General features: G+C 35.3%; 1 protein-coding gene across 4 annotated transcripts in view; it reads right to left on the reverse strand.

Moving 5' to 3' along the window:
• The window catches only part of CDH12 (cadherin 12), a 652,689-nt gene that overhangs the window by 99,777 nt on the left and 540,288 nt on the right, over nucleotides 1–12,624 (reverse strand). The window lies entirely within an intron of this gene.

The raw sequence follows: 12,624 nt of genomic DNA on the forward strand, positions 1-12,624 counted from the left end.
TTTTAATATTCACCGCTGCCCGCAAGCTAGCTGCAGGTCATTTCAGTTACCAGAAGCTGCACTAATTTGCAATATCTTTCTATGACTATCTGTAGGTAAAATGTTGCAGGCACCTGCCTCCAGCCAAGCTTTAGGATAGCAACATAATCTCTGAGAGAGAAATGTGAAATAACCTAATTATCTAAACATCAAAAGGAAATGCACCTTGACAATTTTTGAAGAGATAAAGGTTTATGTGATTTTTCAACATTTATAGAAAATATAGAAATTAAGATAGTGGAGTCACTTAACCAATATGCATACTTAAATCAAAAACATCATTTTTCATTATATGAATTTTATTTATTTATTTATTTTTTAGTTCAAAGTTTTAAATCATGAGTAACTTGTCAATTTTTGCTTAAACCAAACTTGAAACATGTGACTGGTCATTTCTATTAAGAAACTTGACCCAAAGTCTGGCCCACTATGAAGGTTATATTAGTGATTGCGTGCTTAGATGCAGTTGAATTAAAAGAACTCTTTGGACCAAAACATGTGTACTATATTCTTGACAAATTGGTTGGTATTCTTTGGCTTTGCAGTAACACATAAATTAAGTGACAAGGCATTCAGTAGAAAGATTCTGTGAAATCTTTCCACATTGAATCAGGATAAGCAATGGTACCATCCTCAAGTTTCAATGTGGAGACTCCTGTGGCCAGCTGCATCTCCTAAGTTAGTTTCCTTCTAAACAACAAGGAAACTATTTTTAAATATAGAAACTGGAGAATCTATAATGGTTTCCCCAAATGATCATATCCAAGTACCTGAAACCTATAGATATGCTATCGAAGATGGCAAAAAGGAAGTTGCAGATGGGACTATTTGTGGATCCTGAGATGAACTTGAGTTATCTGAGTGGGCCCAGTGTAAGCACGAGAGACTTATATGTGTAAGAAGGAGGGATAGCGTGAGAGAGGAATTGAGTGGCAGGCAAGCAGAGGTTGAAGCAATGTGATTTTAAGATGGAGAAAGGTGGATGAAGTTGGTCTCTAGAAGGGAAAGGCAAAGAAGTAGATTAGAGCTTCCAGAATTAAGGCAGTTTTTTATTTAACCTATAAGTCCATTTCAAACATTTTACCTCCAGCATTTAAGCTGATAAATTTTTGTTTTAACCTAATAATAAGTTTGTGGTAATGAGTTACAGCCATAGAGACTACTACAGTTGTATTCTATTATTTTTTCTCATATTTCTTTGTTATCTTAAGGGAAATTGTGAGAATATATGTGTTCATACATATATAATAATGTATCAATGTATACATATGTATATATTTATATATAAACACAAAACAGATGCATATTCAAAATTCTAAACTATATTGCAAGACACTAGCAACATAACATTCATTTTTGTTTGCTTAATGGTATCTTTTTTTCCCCTGGAAGTTTATGCATAGTTTATTTGTGATTTGTTAGACTAGCCTGAAAGACAAACAGACAACAAGAAGAAAAAACAAAAAACACACACTGGTGTAGGGGCAATGTAAAATCTCAATATTTACTCTCAAATCAATATCAACCCCCACATGACCTTTAGTGAGTTAGCACTGACTAGCATGAGAGACACATGAGCAGGACACAAAGTCCATATGTTTCTCTCTCTATTTTTTTTTTCTATTTAAGGTTAGCTGAAGAAACAAAACAAAAAGCTAAGGTAAAAATGTAAGTAGGCATATATACATAATATTTAATTTATTCTTAAAATTGTATGCAGCCAATTTTTGACATATATTTAAATCCAAACTTGACTTTGTTTTTTTTCCAGATAGTAATTTTATGTGTGGTTATGATACCTCTCTCTGACATTGGTGTGTAGGAAGAATATATGAACCTAAGGTGTTTATCAATTAAAGTTCTGACTTAACCAAAAACCGTAGTCAATGCCAACACACCAAGTTCACGTAGGGATGTGTCATTATTTTAGAATTACACTCACTAGTGTAGCAACTTTCAAATGAACTATACTTAAACATATAAAGAACAGACTCAATTACAGAAATAATAAAAAGGACTTAATACTGAAGTGTTATTTTATAAAACAGGTTAGAATTTAATAATTAATTGCAGAAATTATTTTCTTAATCATTCCCTTATTAATTTGGTAGTTTTCTAAAGAGAAGTTTTATCAATGAATCTGTATGACCAGCTAAAAAATGTTTCAGGGCCCAGTACAAAATTAAAATATGGGACACCTTGTTCAAAATGATTAAAACATCATGATGGGGACAGCAGGGATTTAATGAAATGCAGGGCCCTTCTCGCATAGGGCTCTGTGCAAATCCCCAGGTTACACAACCATAACTGAAGCCCTAAAAATGAGTTAGTCATCAAACATATAAGTTTAAGGCTGGGGCCCACAGTCATATCATCATACATAATAGCACACAGATCTGTATCAACAGATGAGTCTATACAATCTCAGAATTAGATTCTAGAGGGATTTATAGATTATCTCTCCAACCTTGTCTTCTTACAAAGGAGAAAACTGAACCACAAATTCTATCAGCAGTTGAGATAAGAAAGGCAAGTAACATTATTCTAAACACACTTAAGCATTTCTCCTGACAGCCAGGTTAGTGCTCTTTCCATCATGGTAGTAGACCTCCCTGCTTTCCATCACTGCATAATTCTGCTCTGATTCAGAAATAATCTTTGAATGTATTATTTCATGCTGAGTTCCACAGGATAAAGAATGACAATGACATAAAGAGAGTACAATAATTTTAAGGGAATTAAGTGAATTATTATGTAGTAATGAAAAAAAAATAGAAGTAGAGGAATTACATAATTTGTTGTCAAAACTGGGGCGCTTTTGACAACAAAAGTATGCCCCTACAGTGTAATGATACTTTTTAAATGCAGTGTTTTCTTCATCATTTGCATTATTTATTTATTATAATTATGTATTATTTTTCTAATTCTCATGGTTTGAAATACACAGACTTACTATTTCTATGGGTAACTCATATTGTATTTATTAAATTTAGGAATAAAAGTAGACATGATAGAAGCTTTGTCTTTTGGAGGTTTGATAAAAATCACAACATGATGTCTCCGAAAGCTATGAAAAAAAAATAAGCAAATAGACATCAATTACAAGTGAATATTCCGAAGTGAGACTGCATTCTGAAACCCTGTGTGTTGCATATAACTATCAGAGCATCTGTTTGCTTTTTTATTATAAAACAAGGGAGATGTTGCTTCTGGATAAACAACTGATGTTCTGAAGGAAGGAGAGATCAGTTATTAATTGAATCAATGTTTGGCTGGTCTCAGTGGCTTTTATTCTCCAGGTACTATTTGATTATGATTGTGAACAAAGACTTTATCGTCTATTAAAGGCAAACAGAAGAGCAGCAGGAGTTTACAGGGAGACAGAGGAAAGCTGTGTGAGTGACGTAGTTTGATTTGTTTGGGAGAAGTACTTGCCCCAGCAGACAACACAATTCATGTTGAGTAGAGCAATTATACAGCGTGTTCCCTTGTGACATTCATACCCAAGAACTGTAGCGGAGGATAAAATGACTTAGGGCACTAATTATTCAGTTCCAATTATTTCAGGTGTGATGTTAGATTGTTATACATTAAGTTCTTCAATCCATATACAACCTTAAGTATCCCCATTTTACAAATGAGAAAATAGGTGCATGTAAGTGTCAAATCACTTGCCTATAATCATTCAGGTTGAAATTAATGGAGTTAATAATGTCTTAATCAAATGCCAATCTATTTTCATATAAAACAGAGGTACCAAAATGTTTTTTTTTTTTTAACTAATCATTGTTTACTCAGGGGTCCATTTTGTTTCCAAATCAGGACACTTTTTTGTTGCTGCTGCTGTTATCAGTATTCTGCAAACACTCTTTTAGCCTTGCGCTGCTCAGTGGTACTAATCCTTTTTTAAGGAGACTTTCCAAAAATTACCCTCATGAAAAATAAACACGTGGAGCTCCCAAAATAATCTTTAAAAGTCTTCCTTCTTTTTCTGTTTGCCAAGTAATGATCTTATTACTGTAGTAAAAGCACTCTACACCATTTAATTCTAAGAGCTTTTCCAGGTTTAAAAGTTCTCAACCTGCTCCTATCATTAGAAATTAACACATAAAGACAACATCTTGGCCAGTTGGGTGTGGGGATCTATTTTGGTTCAGGTGACACACAAATCATATTTTTTAAAAAAACAAAACACAAAATAGAATTTTTCATATATTCCATTTATGCAACGGAGTTGAGAGCTATTAGAAAAGCAATTGTTCATAGTCCCTTTTCTATTCTGGTGTTTAGAATACTTTATTAGTTTAAGTATGTACCAGATTTTTTTTTTTAAGAATTAGGAATAAGAAATTTAGGTAGTAAAAATTTATATAAAATCAGATAATTCTAGAATATCTATTCTGACTATTCAGGCAAAAGAGAGAATAAAAAAATGAAACTAGGTTTAAATAATAAATGAATATATTTGACAATGGAAATAGAAACATAATCATATGTGTGAATTGCTTCAAATTAAGGCTTCTAGCTAAATAGGCACTTAATATTAGTTATAAAATATAATTAAATATAAATAGATATTATTGTATTATAGAACTTATCTTCTATAAAGATGATAAATTCTTTCAGAAAGAGAAGAAGTCTTCTTTTAAGAAGATTTGGGAAAATGGAGGTATGTTTCCCCCTCTTATAATGAAGTTTCTAGTAAATTCTTGTGATAACAATGATTTTAGTATAAATCATTTCATTGTTAAACAGCATATACTTGACTTAACATAGGCAAAAAGAGGAAAAAAGGGCATGAAACCAAATCTTTGGCTGTTCAGGCTGCTACCAATTTCTTTCTTGTCTAATTAAAAATGTGCAACAGCTAATGATATTTTGGCACTTCCTTACCATGAAAGGATTTCAAGAAATTATCCTATTGCATTGTTTCTCCTTACAAGACAAATTATCATGGATGACAGTTTAGTTGATATGTTGTTTTGTCTTTTTTTCTTTCCAGTGCTGTGGACATTTATACAAATTGCATCACATTTTGATACTATTTTTGTTAATTATTTATAAAATTGTACCTTCTGATTTCCTTATTTTCAAGTGTCAGTTTCTTGGTCAGAAAAGAAAATAGTGGCAATCTTGATACACTCTCTCTGACCTTACTTTATGAACAGCTTCCCTGTAATGGTTATTGTGTAGTGAGTGTAAATACCGGCTGTTGTTATTAAATTTGTTTTCTGTTTTTTTCCACCAATCATATCAGTGAGGTGAAAGAACTTTGAATCCTAAAAAACCTTTTGTGGCAGGAATGTTTCAATCTGAAGTTTGTCCTCTTTCAGTCTTCGTATATTTAGTTTTAAAGTTAAACTCTTAATTTTAATAAGATATGGTTACATAACTGAAAGATGAATTATATTTTGCAGGGAAATAAAAATATTTTATCATGAACTACTAGCACTTTAAAACAGCACTTAAGTAATTTTAATAAAGTCAAAACTATTCCTTTCAGCATGGGCTAAATGGAGCACCTGATTTTATTCCACATGTTATTGTGAGATTTACTTCCACTCCTTATTTTATCTCTGTTCCTGTTTGTCCCTTATTTTCTGAGGAGGTATTTTCTAGAATAAATACTTTTTCTTCATAGGTATATTTAAATTGTGGACCTTATCTTAACCACTTCTCTGATACTCAATGCACTAACTCATGTCTCAACAAATTTTCCTACAAAGGATTAATAGCAGACACTTCAGTCTTGTTGCCAACTCTGCCAGGGTAGTGTGAAAGCGGGCACAGAGAGTGAGGAAATAAATGAGCATGTGTGTTACAGCATTCCTACAAAATCAGCTGCTGTGCTGGTTAACATGGAGCATCATTTGCTCCCCTGAAGTAGACCTTCAGAATGGATGCTTTCTGAGGTCAGATTTTCTCACTGTTTTACTCCTAGCACCTAAAATTATCTGGTAATTAATAGGTATCTCATTTGAATCTGTTATACATACACCTAGAATAATACTATTGGCAAAATACAATACTAAATGGTTTGGAAAATATGTGGATCTTATCAAATCTTTTTTCTTTCTTTCTTCTTTTTCTTTCTTTCTTTCTTTCTTTCTTTCTTTCTTTCTTTCTTTCTTTCTTTCTTTCTTTCTTTCTTTCTTTCTTTCTTTCTTTCTTTCTTTCTTTCTTTCTTTCTTTCTTTCTTTCTTTCTTTCTTTCTTTCTTTCTTTCTTTCTTTCTTTAATTGACTTTGGTGCCACACTTGGTTTTTCTTGTGAATTTGGTTAAAATAAACAGGTTCACTCCTACTTGGATTTTTATATAGTGGCATGCTCTCTCCTGCGTTTGAATCCCATGAGCTTGTCATGCTGAGTTATGGACAGACACAGGCTTCAAGTCCTTCACCGTGTTTGGGTTAAAGATCTCGTTACGTTAGTAGCCCTTACCATTTTGACTGTCTTTGAGTCTGCTCACTCGCTGGACTATTTTCACCTTGATGGATGGGTGCCATCCATCAGTGGCTGGCTGCTTGAAGTTCTTAGCTGTAATACCAAGCTTAGTTTAAGTCCATCTTCTGACCTCAGCGCATTGCACAATGAAAAACGGAAACAAAAAAAAAAATTGCTTTGGAAAATGTAGCTGACAACCTCGTGGAATACCCAGTCCAAACAATGGAACCTCAGAAAACTCCTACTGCCGGCAGGGTTTATGTAGGTGCAACTGCTCTCCCATGAGCACTTGCCATAAAGCAAGAGACAATTGGGTCGGGGTAGCCTTTTGCCCGCGTCTGTGTACAGACACTACCCAGAATAGAGCAAATAAGAAAGAAGCAGTCCCTCAGCTGGAAGAGGGCCTTAAAGAAAAATGATGCTCGCAGCTATCCTGCCAGTAGCTGGCAAAGCAGTTTTTACAAAACATATTTAATGTTTACAACCACTTGGAGGCTGGGGAAAGAGTAATACTTTCAAAATATGTTTAATGGTTTGCAGTACTCAGTGGCCAAAAAGCAACTCCTGCTAACATATATTTAACGCTCAGAGTCATTTGGCTGTTAGAGAGAGAGAAAAAAAATAGAAACTTCTTGTTAATTTTTAACATTTATTGCTGATCAGTGGCTGCTAAAGCAACTATCAGTGTAGCATGGTTTATGTTTGGGGACACACTGCGCTGCTACAAAAACAATTCATACACTTCTCCCGAAGCCATAAAAAAACTGCCAATACCATTACCTTTGCAGTTGTACCACTAATAAAATCATAGGAATCAAACAGAGGACTAAAATGCTCCCTAAACACACAGCCCTAACAGCCCGTGGCCAGGAAAACAGTCCGGCCACACTTGTGCTGTGGACACCACGCTGACACGGGAGGGATCACAGGGCCCTGCTCCGTTTCATCAAAGGCTTTTCAGTGAGCCAGCAGATTCCAGCGCAGAAGTGTCAGCTGATAATTGGTGTTTCTTACAAATCAACAGCTTGTCTCCACACATTAAGGTAAAAGAGTGCTCTGAGCCAAAGACAGTTTGCATTGGAATAGAAAGTCTGTTAGGGTTTTGAATAGAGGTGGTGCGGTTGGTAGAAAAAGGAACAAAACACCAAATAGTAGTAAATATTGAGCTCCTGTCAGAGGGAGTGACTCTATGGGAAAAGAAAAGGAAAATGATTATGAATGGGGTCCTCTCCATCTTAGGCTTTTTGCCATCTAGTGTCTTGAGAATAGAGAAGATACTATCCAACATGAAAAAAAAAAAAAAAAGTATTGTCGGGGGGAAAAATGGATTTGGGCCTTATCAAACACTTCCTGGGTCATCCTTGGCCTCTCACAAAACGATGTGGATAGTTCAACAAAATGAGGAGGGAAAACTGAATGAAAGACCACTGTTTTATAAACCATTTATACCAGTGAAAATACAATCCAGGGGCTGTCAGTTCCAAGAACACTCCAAGTCCCTTTAAGAATCAAAGGTAACCCCTTCCTTGTTGCTGATCTAGAAGAATCCAGTCCTCAAGCTTAGCAGGGGTGGGAAGAGGTAGGCAGAATGATGGGAATGGAAAAGTTGAGCTACAGCTGCAATAGACCAGAACAAGGTGCTGGAGCAGACTGAGGAAGGTGTCCGCACAAAAGTGTGAGCAGTGGGTATCAGAGACCTGTGGATGCATGGAAGACATCTGTGGGTGGGAACTCAGAGCGCCAGTGAAGTGAGGAAAACCGCCAGTGGGAGAGAGAAAATGGTGGAAATAGCCAGCTCAGGTTGTCAAGCTGGAATGAAGTCCTCAGGGCATGTACAAGGGGTTTGAAGGGTTGTTGACAATGAAAGGTTGGTTATACACAGGGGCTTGATCAAATAAGGAATTATATCAAAAAGATAAAAAGCACCAGATTTCTTACTCTCAGAAAAAAGTTATATCATTATGCTAAGTGAAATAAGCCAATCAATGAAAGAGAAATACCACATGATCTCACTCATTTATGGATAATAAAGTACATTATTAAAGATAGATACAGAGGCAGAGAAGCATCAGACTGTGAAATTATAGTAGGAAGGCTGGGGGCAGGGAGGTAAGAGATCAACTGAAGGACTTGTATGCATGCAATGGATGCAAGACACTGGGAGGTGAGGGTCTGTATGGGAGTGGGGTGGGGGAGCAATAGGGATAAATGGACACATGCAACACCTTAATCAATAAAAAAAATTGAAAAAATAAAAGGAGTAAAGAAAAACTGGAATAAATGATAGTGTTAGATTGGAGTTGGGGTACTGGAATGAAAACCTCGTTTTCAATATATGTAAAAAGACACACAAATATTCTTTCTCTCTCTTAGATAGATGTTTTTTTTTTTGTGCCAACTGGGTGTAATGATACTCCAATAGCAAAGAATACACATAAAACCCTATTTTGGCTTCTAAATATTAATCTTCATATAAGAGGGCCTCTTGGAAAAATATCACATTAAAGGACGGGGGCACACAAAGTGTAAGACAAGTCCAAAACAGTTTTGGGCCAGAAAGTAAGAGATAATTAAAATAAATAAGGGTAATATCTAAAGGACCAGCTCAGCTGAGTTAAAAAAACAAACAAACTGACTTTAAGCCCCCATAAAAATTCAAGGTATAATATAACCCAAAAATAAAAGGTATAATAAATTGCAATTAATTTTAATCTAAAGAACCTTGGAGTCATTCGTACTTTCTGATACATAAGGGTTAAGTTTTCATATGAAAATAAAGATCAAATAGAAAACAAATAAACAAACAAACAAACAAAAACCAACACTGCATGAATTTTTCATAATGATTAAACAAAGTAGGGAATGGATATCTCTATTTTTATCTTCTGGCCCCTAACTATAGCTCAGAAAATGGTAGGCATTACTACATAAATTATGATTCAGAATTGACATCAATAAAACATATCATAGCAACCTGATTACCAATAACCAAATCAGCTGCCTCATAATGGCTTACCTCAGGCAGAAGAAGATAATACAAGTACGAATATCGATTTGAAGATGTTAGACCTATCAGCACTCTGAGAGGAAAAGTAACTTAAAACAGACTGTATTGATTCAAAATTACCAGATAGGGAAGAGGGAACATTACTGTAACTCTTTGTTACTCTACTGACCTTAAAGAATTAAAACAGCATTCATAATGACCAGATTTGTCCCTAAGGAGTAACTCTGAGTTGGGAATATCTGCATCAATAAGTACTTTCCTTATGTCATAGTAAAAGCACTTTAACTATAAATGTGACTTCCATGGCCTATTGGATGTCACACAAGTTAGTAACGAAGTGACCTTTCTGTTAAACAATTCATATTGATAGATTCACTAGAATTTTCTTAAACTTTCAGGAACCAAATATATTTCACAGTCTTACAGATCTCAAATCTTGATTTTCCTCTGAAATCTTTTTCTACCCTGCTCACCACCATTTCCCCTTCTGTACAGTTCATTTAACCTTCATTCCAGGGTTAATTGTTCATATTTTCACACGTACACTCCCCTATTGATAAGTAGGCATTTACATAATAAATTTTGTTTCAATATTTTAACATCTATTGATATTTTATAGCAAAAGTAACCTATTTAACTATATATATTTTTAGATTGTGTGATTCTTCTTTTTTTAAAATATATTTTATTGATTTTTACTGAGAGGAAAGGATAGGGATAGAGATTTTAGAAACATTGATGAGAGAGAAACCTAGATTAGCTGCCTCCTGCATACCCCCTGCTGGGGATGTGCCCGCAACCAAGGTACATGCCCTTGACCCGAATCGAACCTGGGACCCTTCAGTCCGCAGCCCGACGCTCTATCCACTGAGCTAAACCGGGTTCGGCTGATTCTTCTTCTCCTTCTTCTTCTTCTTCTTCTTCTTCTTCTTCTTCTTCTTCTTCTTCTTCTTCTTCTTCTTCTTCATTGGAAATGAAATTGGAACATTCTCAATTATTGGGAAAGAATAGTTATTCCATAGGGAATATCTCAAACACAGATGTATAAAACTGAAGGTGAGATTTACTAAAACAATAGCTATACTGACCAATATACCATGGTAAGCTGATCTGGCTTTGAATAAACAACAATTTTTTTTTTAAATTCTAAGAAAAATTAAAAATAATTGTTGGGCAAAGTGACTAAGAGCAGAGAAGCGTTTCCATAGGTAAGAAGGCCGTGCTTGGGGAACATCAGTCTGATGCCTGGGGACACTGTTGGTTTTGGTGAGCTTTAGGTTGGCCATATAAGAACAACAACATCAAATACCACAGATCCAGCTGGGTCTCCTGTGCTTTTAGTTATATGTGTATACTCAAGATTGTGGGACATGGGAAAATTAGTGCCTGGTAGATATTAAATTTATAATATTTAATTTGGATATGGTATTTAAACTTTTTAGTATTTATTTGAAATGAGTATACTATGGTGATACTATATATATATATATATATATATATATATATATATATATGTGTGTGTGTGTGTGTGTGTGTGTGCGTGTGTGTGTGTGTGTATTTTTTTTTTCTTCCCCCCTGTATATCTTTCTAATATTTCCTGGAAGCAAAGCAAACCATGTCTCAACCCAATAACATGCAAATGCGATTGTGTTCTCCCTCACCTACCACTTGCCTGGTTTTTCAGATTTATTTCTCTCTTCAAACACTAGCTGTGAACTTCTTTTTTAAGGGCACAGACTCTGTAGCCACCCCTTATCCTAATTGGCACAACAGTAACCTTTGTAAGATACTTTTCGAATACTGGAGAGAAGTGTGTATGTTGGTTAAGGATGCTGTTCGGGTAATAAAGTGTCACTGAGGGTCATGAATTTACATAAGTATCTCCAATTTTCATGAAGTCAGAAGCAGGTTAAAGCATTTATTACGAAAGGGCAATGTCTTCTTAAAAGCCATACATTTTTCTCAAAATATTACCTTCATTTTCTGCCCTGTAAAATCAAAGCACGGTTTTCAGAAATTGCTCTTCTCCGTTTCAGGGTCCACTTTTCTAATAAGACTTCTCCCCACTGTGTTTCTAAATCTCTAGCAACCGTAGTACCATATAAAAGAGGCAGTTGGAAAAATGTAGCAGACACCGAGTAACAGATATGCAGCCTTGAGTACACACACAAAACTTCTAAGTCTAAGTGAAGTACGCCGAGCTCATTTCTCAGGTCAAGGAGAGGATATGGTCTTTGCATGCCTGCAAAGGTCACAGACACAATTTCCAGTGAGTGCATTTATGGCCAATCCCTGTGACAGCTCCTATAGCTAGTAGCCTGCTTCTGCCCTTAGGGTCCTCCGTAAGACACAGCAGAAACCCCCTCAGGAATGTCAGACTTGGGAAATATTAGCCACAGCTCACATAAGAGTTTCAGGTTGTTACTTGGAACTGATGAGTTAACCTTATCTCACAAAAGAGCTAGAAACTAAAATTTACTTTGTAATAAGTTGAGGGATTGGCAATGCTGACTGAGGAATAATCCTTACAATTTAAAATTCTCATTAAAGCTGGAACCCTTAAGGCATCAACCATAAAATAAATATTATAAGATTTTATCAGTTTAGGTTGTTACTCAAATTTGACTTTATTTTTTAAATATATTTTTATTTATTTCAGAGAGGAAGAGAGAGGGAGAAGTGATAGACACATCATTGATGAGAGAGAATCATGGATTGACTATCTCCTGTACTCCCCACACTAGGGATGGAGCCCATAACCTGGGCATGTGCTCTGATTGGGAATTGAACTGTGACCTTCTGGTTCATAGGTCGATGCTCAACCACTGAGTCATGCATGCTGGTCAGGCTGATTTTATATTATTATTAATTATAAAGAATAAAGATGATACTAAAAGCTTAATTGTAAAATTACTCTAATACTGATTTCATAATTACACTTACTTCTTAGGGTGATGGCTTATCCACTATGGTGACCTACAGTCACAAAGAAAACAGTATCACCCATCTGGGATTTCCAATGAAGGCAACAAAGGATTCAACACACCCCATTCTGGGCCACCTTCAGGCTCAGATGTGATACATGCTGTGGAAAATATACTTTCAGCCGAGAATTACTATCTGGTATTTGCTGAG

The sequence above is a fragment of the Pipistrellus hanaki genome (genome assembly GCF_964339955.1).
Source record: "Pipistrellus hanaki genome assembly, chromosome: 4".
Classification (NCBI taxonomy): domain Eukaryota; kingdom Metazoa; phylum Chordata; class Mammalia; order Chiroptera; family Vespertilionidae; genus Pipistrellus; species Pipistrellus hanaki.